The 12,875-nt window shown below is 39.3% G+C and overlaps 1 protein-coding gene and 1 pseudogene across 2 annotated transcripts in view; one reads left to right on the plus strand and one right to left on the minus strand.

Moving 5' to 3' along the window:
- Positions 1–12,875, plus strand: part of RALA (RAS like proto-oncogene A) — a 71,880-nt gene that overhangs the window by 22,769 nt on the left and 36,236 nt on the right. The gene's annotated exons all lie outside the window — the stretch shown is intronic.
- LOC112866817 (cell division control protein 42 homolog pseudogene) lies at positions 8,644–12,699 on the minus strand (annotated as a pseudogene).

The raw sequence follows: 12,875 nt of genomic DNA on the forward strand, positions 1-12,875 counted from the left end.
GTACGACTATACACACTAAGTAAATCAATAGTACAAATAGTCTCTAGTCTATTCAGTTCAGATTTTGCCTCACATCAGTTTGCACCATATTTACAGTGGATGGGGGGACTTCATTATTCATATCTTTTTTGTTTTTTGTATTTTGATATTGTGGCTAAATCTTGGTTAATGAGGAACAGCATGAGGTTTATCGTTTATACCAAGTGTTGGAGACAGCTTATCTCAGTGTTCCCCTTCTTTTGTAAATGAAACTCCCAGATATTGGTGGGGCTTGCCCAGAATAAAGACTACAAATGCCAGTCTCCCTTACAGTTAACTGTGTGGCCAGGTGACTAATTTCTGGCCAGTGAGATCAAGCAGAAATGATTTGTGAAACTCCAGGAAGGGCTCTTAAAGTAGAGAGGGTTGCATACCTTAAACTTATTTGTAATGACTGGGAATCCTCTGTACCATGGGTGCAGCTGCCCCCTAAAATAACTGGAAGCATGCTGGTTGTTAGATAATTTTGGAGCAACGTTGTCAGTCCTGGATTGCCTGTCTCTGTATACTTCTATCATCATGGAAATTAAGGTCTATTTTTAACCGATGTTTTGGGTTTTCTGTCAGAGGCCAGACCTAAACCTAACAGAATTACATACATAAATGCATATTGCCATTTCAGTCCTCCATTTTAGTTTGGCCTTCTCAGATCTGATTTACTTTGTCATCGTTTTCTTCCATGAAACTGATGAAGAGCTTAGACTAGAAGTGAAAATGAGTTAAAGCCCTGCCGTTGTCTTGTTGTTCACCTGCACTTGCACGAATCTTTTCAATTCATTATTTCTTTTCAGGAAGCTTATTAAATTATCTGTCTTGTAAAGATGTTTTAGGTAAAACGTAGAGAATAATTTTTACACATACCTACCTGGGTCATGTAAACTAAAAAACACACTCTAATATCCCGACAGTGAACAGCTGTGAGAGCACTACTCTCCACCTCTCTCGGGTTGCTCAGTCTTCCCTCAGGGCCTACCTCTCAAACCCCACATAGACCTTCCCCACTTGACAGAGACCCAGCGAGGATGCCAGTGTCAGTCAGTATGCTGGCTATTAGTAAAGCTTAATTTCTCATTTTCTAACATTAGAAACACATGTAAATACAAGTTCTGATTTTTCCCATATTCCAGTGGTTCATTTTATATTCATCCTGGGGTGCATAGAAGCCTGCTCTCAAGATCGATATTCTAGAGAATGCATTGGAAGGGGTCAGGCTATCAGGCGAGGATAATACGACTCTTAGAACAACTCAGGCCAATACGATAATGTCCTGAATTGGATCAGGGGAATTAAGAAAAGCAGATGCATTTGAAATGCTGAGGAGGTAGAATGTGTAGGGCTTGAGTGATTAATTGCACATGAAAAGTTAAGGAGAGGCATCAAGAATAACGGAAGTTTCTGGTGTGGGTTCCTGAGCCTGAGTGGATGAGGATGCCATTCATTGAGAAGGGGAATATAGGAGGAAGAACATCATGATTTTGAGTTTGAGTTGTTTGTGAATATCCAAGTAGATAGATCTGAGCAGTAGCACTTGGAAACAGATGGGCTCTGTTTACATCAGCTTGTTAATATCAAAGATTTGTAATATCTTCCACAGTCTTTTGAGTCTAGTATTTTGCATCTATTTGATGCCTGACTTCCTTACAGGGTCATTTTAATAAATACTGCAAAATATTAGAACACGGTGGGCATTCATCCACAAATTTTAGCTTCCTTTCCTTGAAAAATAAGTAGGAGTATGTATTAGTTTTTATGAAGAAATATAACTGAGTATCCCTATTTGTTTAGGAGTGGGTTCTTCCCAGTAGGAAGTCTACATAACCTCTGCCCTTATGGGACTTATTCTGGGAACTCTGGAATTATCCTTCATAGTGACCTATGACTCAGCTAGGAAGATAATTTTTGTAAATATGCTAGAGGTAGAGCCCAGTTAGTTGTCTCTCTGATCAAAACATTCCATCAGTTTCTGTTGCCATCCCAGATATGTTGTGTCCTTGTAAACCAAAACTTTTGGTGTATGATACATTAGGAATAGTGTAGGTTGGGATTTCATAGACCTGTATTTGAATTTTAGCTTAGCCATTTATTAGTTGTGTGACCTTGGACATGCTACATAATTTTGGGGGCTCATTTACATGGTCTATTACAAAAATCTAAACAAAGAAAATTCCTACTTTCCAGTGTTAATTGTATCTAACATAAAGCCTTGGACATTTTCAGCCCTTTAATAAGTGTTTGTTTCACTTCTGTGTCACCAGCTTATCAGCTACTCTGACACTTCTGTATAGCAGGACATTTTTTTCCAGGAAGTTAGACTTCCCTGTCAACACACCTCTATAAAATAGAGGCTGTGGTCAAATGCCTGTGGGTTTGGAAAGTATCTGTAATTGTATAAGTCTCTGAAGTCAGATGCAAAATTTTGTATGTTTACTGATTTTAAAGGGTCCAAGGCTCCTTGTGCAGTCATTAAAGAAAAACTGAAGTCTCTAGAGGCTAGTAGTATGTGGCACAACCTAGGACCGCTGACTCATTGCTAGTCTTCTTTCTGCCATAAGTTACCAGGGGCTTTGATTATGTTTAAAAAATACTTTGAAAGTAGGAAGTGAGAAAAAAATTAACATACAATTTATTTTACCAATATGTTTTCTATTGCCTTAGAAAGTATTTTTTGCCTCTTCTCACAGTTAACTCATTTATTCAACAAATATTAAGTATCTACTATGTGTTGTGTACTATATAAAATAATGGAGATGTAACAAACAGGAAACAAAGAAAAATTCCCTGCCCCCACGAATCTTCTATTCTACCCAGGGGAGTCCTAAATAATGTGAAGGAATGAGCCATGTGTTTCCCTTCTAGTAGTAGAAGGACTGGTAAGATAACTTAGGACCTTACATTTCATTGTAAGACTGTTATTGTTATTCAGAGTAACATGGAAATTCTTCTCAGGAGTAGATACATTTTGAGGGTAGAGCTTGCAGATTTGCCAGGAGATCAGATGTGGGCTATGAAAGAGGAGGCAAAAATGACTCGTATGGCCTGAGCAACTCAAAGAATGGGTTTGCTGTTTACTAAGATAAAGGAAAAACTGAGAGAGAGGCAGGTTGAGGTAGGTAAAATTAGGAGTTTAGTTTTGGACGGTTTGGAATTGGGACAGTTAAATTTGGAATGCAACCAGCTGAAGCTGTCAGAGGCAGCTGAATGGGAGTCTGGCCTTCAAGAGAGAGATGAAATCTGGAGGTATAAAGTTGGGTCGCATCTCTTATCGAAGTATACTGAGTGAGGTTATGAAGGAATGAACGTAGACAGAAAAAAGAGGTTCAAGTTGAACCCTGAGGTCCACCACACTTAGAACAAAGGGGATCGAAAGGGAGCGCCATAGAGATTTGAGGAAAGCCAAGTGATTATGGTGTCCTGGAAATCAAACACAGTATTTTAAGAAAAAGGGAGTGATCATCTGGGTCATCTATAATGAAGGTTGAGAATTGACGATTTGACTTAACAGTGTGAAGATAATCCAGGATCTTAACAAAAGCCTGATTAAGAGGGGAGGAGGAGAGGACCAAATTTAGACACACTGAGCTGGAGAAATGGAAGCAGGATTGAGAGTTTTTGTTTTGTCTTTTAAGATAGTTGAAATAACGTGTATATTCAGTAAAGAGGAACAAAATTGATGCATTGGTTGGGGGGCCAGGGCTTTGTGGAGCAATATATGGAGTCGGCTAGAGGGAACGGAATCTGCTGCCTGAGTTGGAAACATTGGTCTTACTAGTTTTCATTTATAGCAGGTTGGCAAGCCACAGCTCTGGAGCCAAATTCAGCTTACCGACTGTTTTTTTAAAAGAAAGTTTTGTTGGAATGCAGCTGTGCCCATTTATTTAGATGTTGTCTATGGCTGCTTTCAAGCTGTAGCCGTAGGATTGCATGGTTGCTGCAGAGAAGCCTAAGATATTTGCTATCTGGCTGTTTGCAGAAGGGGTTTGTCAACCCTAGACTTATAGTAACTGAAAGAGGAGATGAAATATGAGTGGGAGAAGGGAAGTAGAAGGCAAATCTAAGGAACTGAATATTTTGTAAAAGGTATTCAGATGCCTTTTCTGGTTTAGGTCAGACCGGATAGGAAATCAGAACTTTGAATTTAGAGCAAAATGGGTTATAGCCTAGGTGCTTTTTCCTAAGGTGGGTTCTTAGAAGGACTCTGCTCTCCAAAGGTATAAGCTAACTATATAGCCTGCTATTGCTGTGTTAGAAATTGTCACGATCTTATTGGCTTAAAACAACAAACATTTATTATCTCACAGTTTCTGTGGGTCAGGAATCAGAAGCAGCTTAGCTGTGTGGTTCTGACTCAGTCTCTCATGAAGCTACAATCAAGGTGTCAGCCAGAACTCCTGTCATCTGAGACTGGGCTAGGTCTAGAAGGCTGGCTTCCTGTCTCACTCATGTGGTTGTTAGCAGGAGGCTTCGGTTCCTTGCCACATGGACTTCTGTCCACAGGACTACTCACAACATGGTTCCCCCCAAAGGGAGTGATGAGAGAGAGTGTCCAGGACAGAAACCTTAGTCTTTTATAACCTAATCCTAGAAGTGACATGCCGTCACTTCCACTGTATTGTAATGGTCAAACAGGTCAGCCCTGGTACATCACAGGAAGACACTACAGAAGGGTGTGAATACCAGGAGGTGGAGATTGTTGGGAGACATCTTGGAGGCTAACTACACAGACTCACTTGAATGTCTACAAAATTGTGTGTTATGTTGTGTACTTCCAGCTTTGCCGAGCGGTGACCAATGTTTTTGTAACTGTCCACGGCAGCAATTAGTGACAGTTTGGTTATATTAAAGCCCCACCACAAAAACACTGTTTAAATATATTTTTCTTTTTTCCTAAGCTTTTTCTTTTCTGATCACAAAAGTAACATGACAGAACACTGGAATTCAGATAAGTAAAAAGCCCTGGAAATTACACATTTCTCATGTGCCGCCCCTGTTTAGAGTTCTCTTTCTGAAATTTTATTTTGCAGTCTGATGTTTTTCCTGTTTCTACTAATACATAATCTGTTTCAAGAGTTCATACATGAGGGACGCCTGGGTGGCTCAGTCGGTTAAGCGTCCGACTTCAGCTCAGTTCATGACCTTGCAGTTTGTGAGTTCGAGCCCCGCGTCAGGCTTTGTGCTGACAGCTCAGAGCCTGGAGCCTGCTTCAGATTCTGTGTCTCCCCCTCTCTCTGCCCTGCCCATGCTCATGCTCTGTCTCTCTCTGTCCCTCAATAATAAATAAATGTTAAATAAATAAATAAAATAAAAGTTCATATATGAATATTATTTGTAAGCTGCTTTCACAGATTTTGTGAACATATTCCAGGACCATTCAGTACTCAGCATCATTTTTATGATTGTTTTATAATCCCATTTTGTGGCTATCCATAATTTAATTCTTCACTTAATTATTATGGATGTTACAGTAAATATCCTTGTCATTAATTTCTCTGTGCACAACCATGATTATTATGATAGCCTTTTTTTTCAAATATCAGTTCTTACTAATGATTCACATACAAATTCAAGAAAAGTAATAACTGCAGGTATAAAGTGTATTCTATTTGTATTTGTTTTTAAATAGGGCCATGGTGAGGCTTCTGTGTTGAGGATCTGTAGAACCTTATTAGGTTCTCAAAAAGGACTGGGATATTCATGTCCTTGGTTAATTTGCAAAAATAGGTCAGTGACCATAAACTTATCTTACATAAACCTCTTGGGTTGGATATATGAACATAACACATCTACTGCCCCCCAAACTCCTAAATCTTATAATACATATATAAGGTAAGACAAAAAATGTTTGCAGAAATTTGCCACTTGCTGTAGTGATCTTAGTAAGTGACCTTATTATCAGAAGATTGAATTGCTTTAGGTCAGATGTTATGTAACATTGACATGTTTGTATTAATCTATTAAGAAAATTGCATGAAGTGTCTGCTAAATTTAGAATTATTTCTGACTATTCCATTTTATTTTTTTTCGGAGGCTTTTTTTGAACATTAGTCTTGGGGAAACTAACTTAGCTTCAGAGACCAGGGTTTAATTTGTCCATAATGCATAACACATTGCAATTACAAGTAATACAATATAGCATTATCAGATGTGGGAGCAGCGCGACTCTGTTGCCTGTGCCGACTCTCCTTTAGCAGTTCTTCCATAGCCGTTCTGTCCATAGCAGTTCTTTACTGGAGTTCCTGTTCTTCTTGGGGGAATGTCTCAGGATTTTACCACTACCAATTACTTTGTTCTCCAAAGTCATTTTCTAGAGTTTAGTTTCTTTTTTGAAAGTGTATGTACCAGTTATTTGTTGTTAGATACTGGGATTACAGACCTGGCGGGGGGCGGGGGGGGGGGGTGGGTAGCTCTTTGCTGTTGAAAAGCCCCTGATAGTTAGTGTGGTGAGATGCATTGATAGACCTTTTGTCCAGAATGCTCTGGAACCACCAAGGAAGTAGCCACTCAGGCCCAGAGAGCAGTTGGAAGGCTGGAAATGCTGCACAGAAGAGGTTCTGTGTAAACAGCTTTCTTTACCCTTATGCACACATTTCACATCACCCTGTTAGGCCACAGTGTTTTCATTGAAAATGTTTTGATCAAGTTGTATGGATCAAGAACTTTTCTCACCACTGATTTAATATGGTATCAAGTATGCATTAAATTGGTCATCTCAGAAATAGCTGAAAAGTACATTTATAGAGTAAGAAGCAATTTAAATTTAATTATCTCAATCTCTACCACCTTCTTTCCTGATCTGTTTGATTCTTTTTCCTGGGAGCTTATAGACAGTTTTGTTTGTTTGTTTGTTTGTTTGTTTAAGAGAGAGAAAGCATGGAGGACAGGAGAGAGAGAGAGAGAGAGAGAGAGAGAGAGAGAGAGAGAATCTTAAGCAGGCTCCACAGTCAGCTCAGAGCCCAGTGCGGGGCTTAGTCCCATGACCCTGGGATCATGACCTGAGCCAAAATCAAGAGTTGGACATTCAGTTGACTGAGCCACCCAGGCACCTCCATTCACTTTTTACCAGAAAAAATCATTAGAACCTGCCAGTGAGCCAGAATTTGCCTTTGTCTTTTCCTCAGTATTTTGTTTTAAATTCGAAACATTTTCTCCCATTTTTCTTTTTCTTTCTTTTTCTTTCTTTCTTTCTTTCTCTTTTCCTTTCCTTTCCTTTCCTTTCCTTTCCTTTCCTTTCCTTTTTCCTTTCCTTTCCTTTTTCCTTTCCTTTCCTTTTTCCTTTCCTTTCCTTTTTCCTTTCCTTTCCTTTTTCCTTTCCTTTCCTTTTTCCTTTCCTTTCCTTTTTCCTTTCCTTTCCTTTTTCCTTTCCTTTCCTTTTTCCTTTCCTTTCCTTTTTCCTTTCCTTTCCTTTTTCCTTTCCTTTTTCCTTTCCTTTTTCCTTTCCTTTTTCCTTTCCTTTTTCCTTTCCTTTTTCCTTTCCTTTTTCCTTTCCTTTTTCCTTTCCTTTTTCCTTTCCTTTTTCCTTTCCTTTTTCCTTTCCTTTTTCCTTTCCTTTTTCCTTTCCTTTTTCCTTTCCTTTTTCCTTTCCTTTTTCCTTTCCTTTTTCCTTTCCTTTTTCCTTTCCTTTTTCCTTTCCTTTTTCCTTTCCTTTTTCCTTTCCTTTTTCCTTTCCTTTTTCCTTTCCTTTTTCCTTTCCTTTTTCCTTTCCTTTTTCCTTTCCTTTTTCCTTTCCTTTTTCCTTTCCTTTTTCCTTTCCTTTTTCCTTTCCTTTTTCCTTTCCTTTTTCCTTTCCTTTCCTTTCCTTTCCTTTCCTTTCCTTTCCTTTCCTTTCCTTTCCTTTCCTTTCCTTTCCTTTCCTTTCCTTTCCAAGTACTCTCTATACCCAACATGAGACTCGATCTTACAACCCTGAGATCAAGAGTCGCATGCTCTACCCACTGAGCCAGCCAGGCGCCTCTCATTTTCTTTTTGAAAGGGGAAAAATATTTTTTAAAATTATAAACTCAATCCATTAGACATATCTCAAAGGATGTAATACTTTTCTTCATTTATCAGTGAAAGAAGTTAGAAATTAGCTTAAAAAAAAAAAAAGCTCAGCAAATGGCAGACAAATCTCCTTGGAAGTCACAGTCCCATGTAAAGTGCATCCCAGAAAAGAGGAGGGGCAGATCAGGTAGCTCCTGCTTTTATGGGTTTCATCAAATACTGGACCTACTCAAGGGGAGGCAGAAGAGTCACCTCTCAAAAAGGAGTGTGTTACCTGATGAGGCCATTACTACACACCTCCTAAGAGCACCAGTGGGGTGGTGGGGGCTGGGGTTGGGGACGTGTTTTCTAAACTAGATCTAGGAAGTGGAATGTGGAATCAGTTTTGTCCTGTTCCCCTTAAGGGCTGTCCACTGGTTAATGACACTTTTTTTTAAAGACTAAATAAAACAAAGCAAGCACACACCCTAAAAATGGAAAATAAAAAATACCACCAAGATGTCCCCAATTACTCTCCAGAGTGGAACCGGGGAGAAGCTTCAGCAACCCGAATTGGTTGTTACAGAGTCATCACAAGCGGCCTCTCTCTTAAACAACAATGAAAACTTTTTTTTTTTTTTTTTTGGAAACAACAGAACAAAAACTAGTACTGATCACTTTTCTGACAATACAGAATCACTCAGAATTAACTAGTATCAGGGGAGGCAAGGGGGCCATACCTATGGGCCTTGTCTCACACCAGCGCATGTGGGTTAAGTGCAGGGCATTTGTCATTATTGGAAAGACAAATTTTAATTTTTCATCTTTAGTTTGATTTAAACATTGCTTTTAGCACGATGCTGACACCAGCTGCGCAGAAAGGGCTCTGGAGAGAGGTTCATAGCAGCATACACCTGCGGGTTTTCTGGTTCTGGCTGTGGGCCCTCCAGTATTGCTTCCTCAAACACGTTCATTCCATAGGCATTGCTGTATGAGTTCGGAGCACTCCATATACTCGATAGCCTGCGAGCAGTCTCTGCAGTGATAGGCCTCTCTGATTCTTAAAGTTCCTCAGTAGTGGAGGGGTCATCTCTGAGATCAGTTTGGACCCCAGCAAGCAAGAAAGGAGTCTTTGCACAGTGGTGAATTATCTCAGGCACCCACTTTTCTTTCATGTTTTGAGTGAGGACAGAGAAAAGAGTGAGAAACAGACTAGAGATACATGTGTTTGTGGATAATTCAATGGTCATAATCTGTTATAATCCTCTTGCCCTGCTATATCAAAAAGTCCAAGAATATATGGCTCTCCACCAACCATAACTATGACTGCATAGTTGTCAAAAACAGTTGGTACATGTTCAGATGGAAGTGTGTCTGGTAGGGTATCAGGAGACACATTTTACCAGTGGCACCATCACCCACAACAGTGCACTTACTTGTCTGCCATGCTGAGACAGTTTTGCATCTATTTTGAATATTCAGATTCCACGTTGACTTCAGCTTCTCCACTGGGACCTTTCTATCCTTTCATTTTCTTTTCTTTTTTTTTTTTTTTTTTTTAATTTTTTTTTTCAACGTTTTTTATTTATTTTTGGGACAGAGAGAGACAGAGCATGAACGGGGGAGGGGCAGAGAGAGAGGGAGACATAGAATCGGAAACAGGCTCCAGGCTCCGAGCCATCAGCCCAGAGCCCGACGCGGGGCTCCAACTCACGGACCGCGAGATCGTGACCTGGCTGAAGTCGGACGCTCAACCGACTGCGCCACCCAGGTGCCCCTATCCTTTCATTTTCTTAACTTTTATCTTTTGAAGGCAGAAAATACGTTTTTAAAAACTGATTTTATTTGAATATAGTTGGCACAATGTTACATTAGTTTCAGGTATAATATAGTGATTCAATAAGTCTATATATTATGCTGTGCTCACCACAAATATACTTGCCATCTGTCACCATTATGGAATGAATAAATCATAGGAATAAAAGGCACATTGTAGGGAATGTAGTCGATGATTGTAATTGTTTATTTAACTGTCTTTTAAAGAACAGAAGTTTTTAACTTTGAGGTAGTCCAGTTTATCAGTTTGTTCTTACGTGGATTTTGCTTTTGGCATTCTAGCTAAGAAATCATTACTTAACTCAAGGTCATATGCCTAATCCAAGGTCATATGCCTAACTCTGCTTTCTTCTAGAAGTTTTGCAATATGGATCTCAGTTCATTTTTTTGCATATGGATATCTTAATTGTTCCAATATCATTGTTGAAAAGACTATCCTAGGGCACCTGGATGGCTCAGTTAAGCATCCAACTCTTGATCTCAGCTCAGGTCTTGATCTCAGGGTTGTGAGTTCAAGCCCCACATTGGGCTCCAAGCTGGGCATGGAGCATACTTAAAAAAAAAAAAACCAAAAGACAAAACCACAAAACTGTCGTTTCTTTATTGCATTGCCTTTGACACCTTTGTCAACAGGTGTCAAAAACTGTAAACAACCCACATGTCCACCAATAGATGAATGGATAAATGAATTGTAGTAACGCTGTATACTGGACTACTGTGCAGCAGTAAAAGGAAAAGAGCTACTGATACAGGCAACAACAGGGATGTATCTCAAAATTACATGGAGTGAAAGAAGCCTGATGGAGTTCATACTGCATAATTCTAGAAACTATAGAAAATGCTAATTAATTTATATAGAAAACAGAGCAATGTATTAAGGGGTGTGGCAATGCTAGGGGGGATTACAGTGGGTCATATTTAAATATTTAATCTTTTCTTCATACTATAATCCCTGTTTTATTGTTTTATTTAAAAAATGATAAGTAGATCTGGACATAGTATTCAGAACATGTGATCATTGTAAACTCGCTTCAGGTATATCTTTTGCTTCAAGTCCTGTGTCATGCCAGTTCCTACAGGGCCTATTACTCTTTCCTCGGTATCATTGTTCAACTACCTACGACCTACTTTGTTATTGTTTAATCCATACTCCCCCCTCACCCAAACTCTCCCAAATGTCCACACATACTTCACTAGTAGAAATTGGAAAATGCATAGGATTAAGATATATAAAGTTTGAGGGGAGAAGCATAAAAAAGGGATCAGGGGCACGTGGTATAAGGAGACAATGTTCTAGAATTTAGATTTCAACCTAAGAGCACTTACGGAGTCTTTGAAGAATTTTAGCTAAGCCATGTCAAACTAATTTCACTTTTTATTGTGATAGGTTATACTTACATAAAAAGGCAGACATTATTAACAATAAGGGGTGTTGAGTCCCTTTGGTATTTTAGTTAATACATAATTTTTGGGGTGGCAGGGTCAAAACTCTTATTCCAAGATCTTAAATTTATTCCCAAGCTTTATACATTATAATTGCATCCTTTCAACTGAAATAGAACTAGTAATTCAAAGTTCAGAACTACCTGAACTTTCCTGTTTCTGCTTCTTGGGTTTATGTGAATGACAACTATATTTAGGCTTAAGAATTTAGTCTACTGGAACTAAATACAGGCTTCATCTATTCGTCCTTGCTGGTTTTCAGTAGGAAATCTTGTAAAATGGCCTGTAAGAGGTTTTACTATTTTATTTTTCTTCCTTTCAAACCTTTTGAGTCAAGGTTCACTAATTTGGAATTAGTTATGAGTCTCTGTAAGGCACTATTGATTCTTGATATCATCTCCTGATAGCAAGAGATGGCAAGAACCCAGAAAGGAAGAAATGTGATTTCTGAGCAGCAGCCAGTTATCTGGAAACAGGATCCTTTGTTGTTAAAGAGGGTTTACTGGAACAAGTTTCTGTGTCATCATACAGCACCGGCCACTGCCTAACCCAGACCATGTTTTTCAACACCTGGCATAACATGAAATTTCCAGATCACGTGAGACCAGTCCTTCAGGAGGTTACTTGAACTCAGTCATCCAGTATGATGGATTGGTGACTGTGGAAGCCTGTAAGTGGGTACCAGTTACTAATAAACATGGTCAGCCCATCCCTTGAGTTGAACTCCGGGTTTTGGGATAGAGCAAAAGAATGAGGATATGGGATACTGGCTTCTAAAGTCATCTGTGAGTACACAGTGATTGCACGCCTGCTCTAACTGCACTGGCACAGATACGTAGATTCTGCGGGATCATGCCGTCCCGGGTCAGTTCCTAGTTTTAACTCTACCACAACTTTCTGTGGAATTTCTTGCAAGTGACTTAACTCTTCTCTAGCCCTTATTTCCTTTTATGAAAAATGAGAGGATTAAGAATATTTTAAGACTTCCTTCTGTGGTTCTTCAGTTGCATTATGTTTACTTGATTTAAAAAACATCTTGCAGTGAAACTTGTAGGTAAAAATGAAAATAATTTGTTAGAATCCTATCACGTGTAAAATTGGAAGAAAGAGGCTAGTATACTGAAGGGGATATTTTACTGGATGAGATCCCTGGGTAAATCTCACTTTCTGTGGGGCCTGGACCTTCCGAATGTTATCTCTTTGAGCATCAAATTGTCATCTGTGCTGAAGCCTATAATCTTAAGTGATAATGAGCTGCAACACCTTTGCTTCTAACCCCTATTTTGCATTTAGGTGCACATGTTTAATGTTTTAATTTTAAATGTATGGTTGGCTTTTGGTGATACAGTTTGAAGAGATTGAAAGCTTACCTGTGTGTGGGTCTACTTCCCAGCCTATGATTCCCAACTGTTCCTGATGAGCCATGACTATCCCCAGTGAGCCCCTGATACCCACTGTCATTCACCGTCCACCCACTCCCGCTTAGAGTAATTTGACATACACTCTGTTCCATGTTCTGCCTGTTAGACATATTGGAAATGACCAAGGAGTCTTGTCCCTTTCCTTGGCCACATAGGCAGTTGCTGTATGTGGGACTTGTT

The sequence above is a fragment of the Puma concolor genome, chromosome A2, assembly GCF_028749965.1.
Source record: "Puma concolor isolate L17-30 chromosome A2, mPumCon1.1.hap2, whole genome shotgun sequence".
In the NCBI taxonomy this organism is placed as follows: Eukaryota; Metazoa; Chordata; class Mammalia; order Carnivora; family Felidae; genus Puma; species Puma concolor.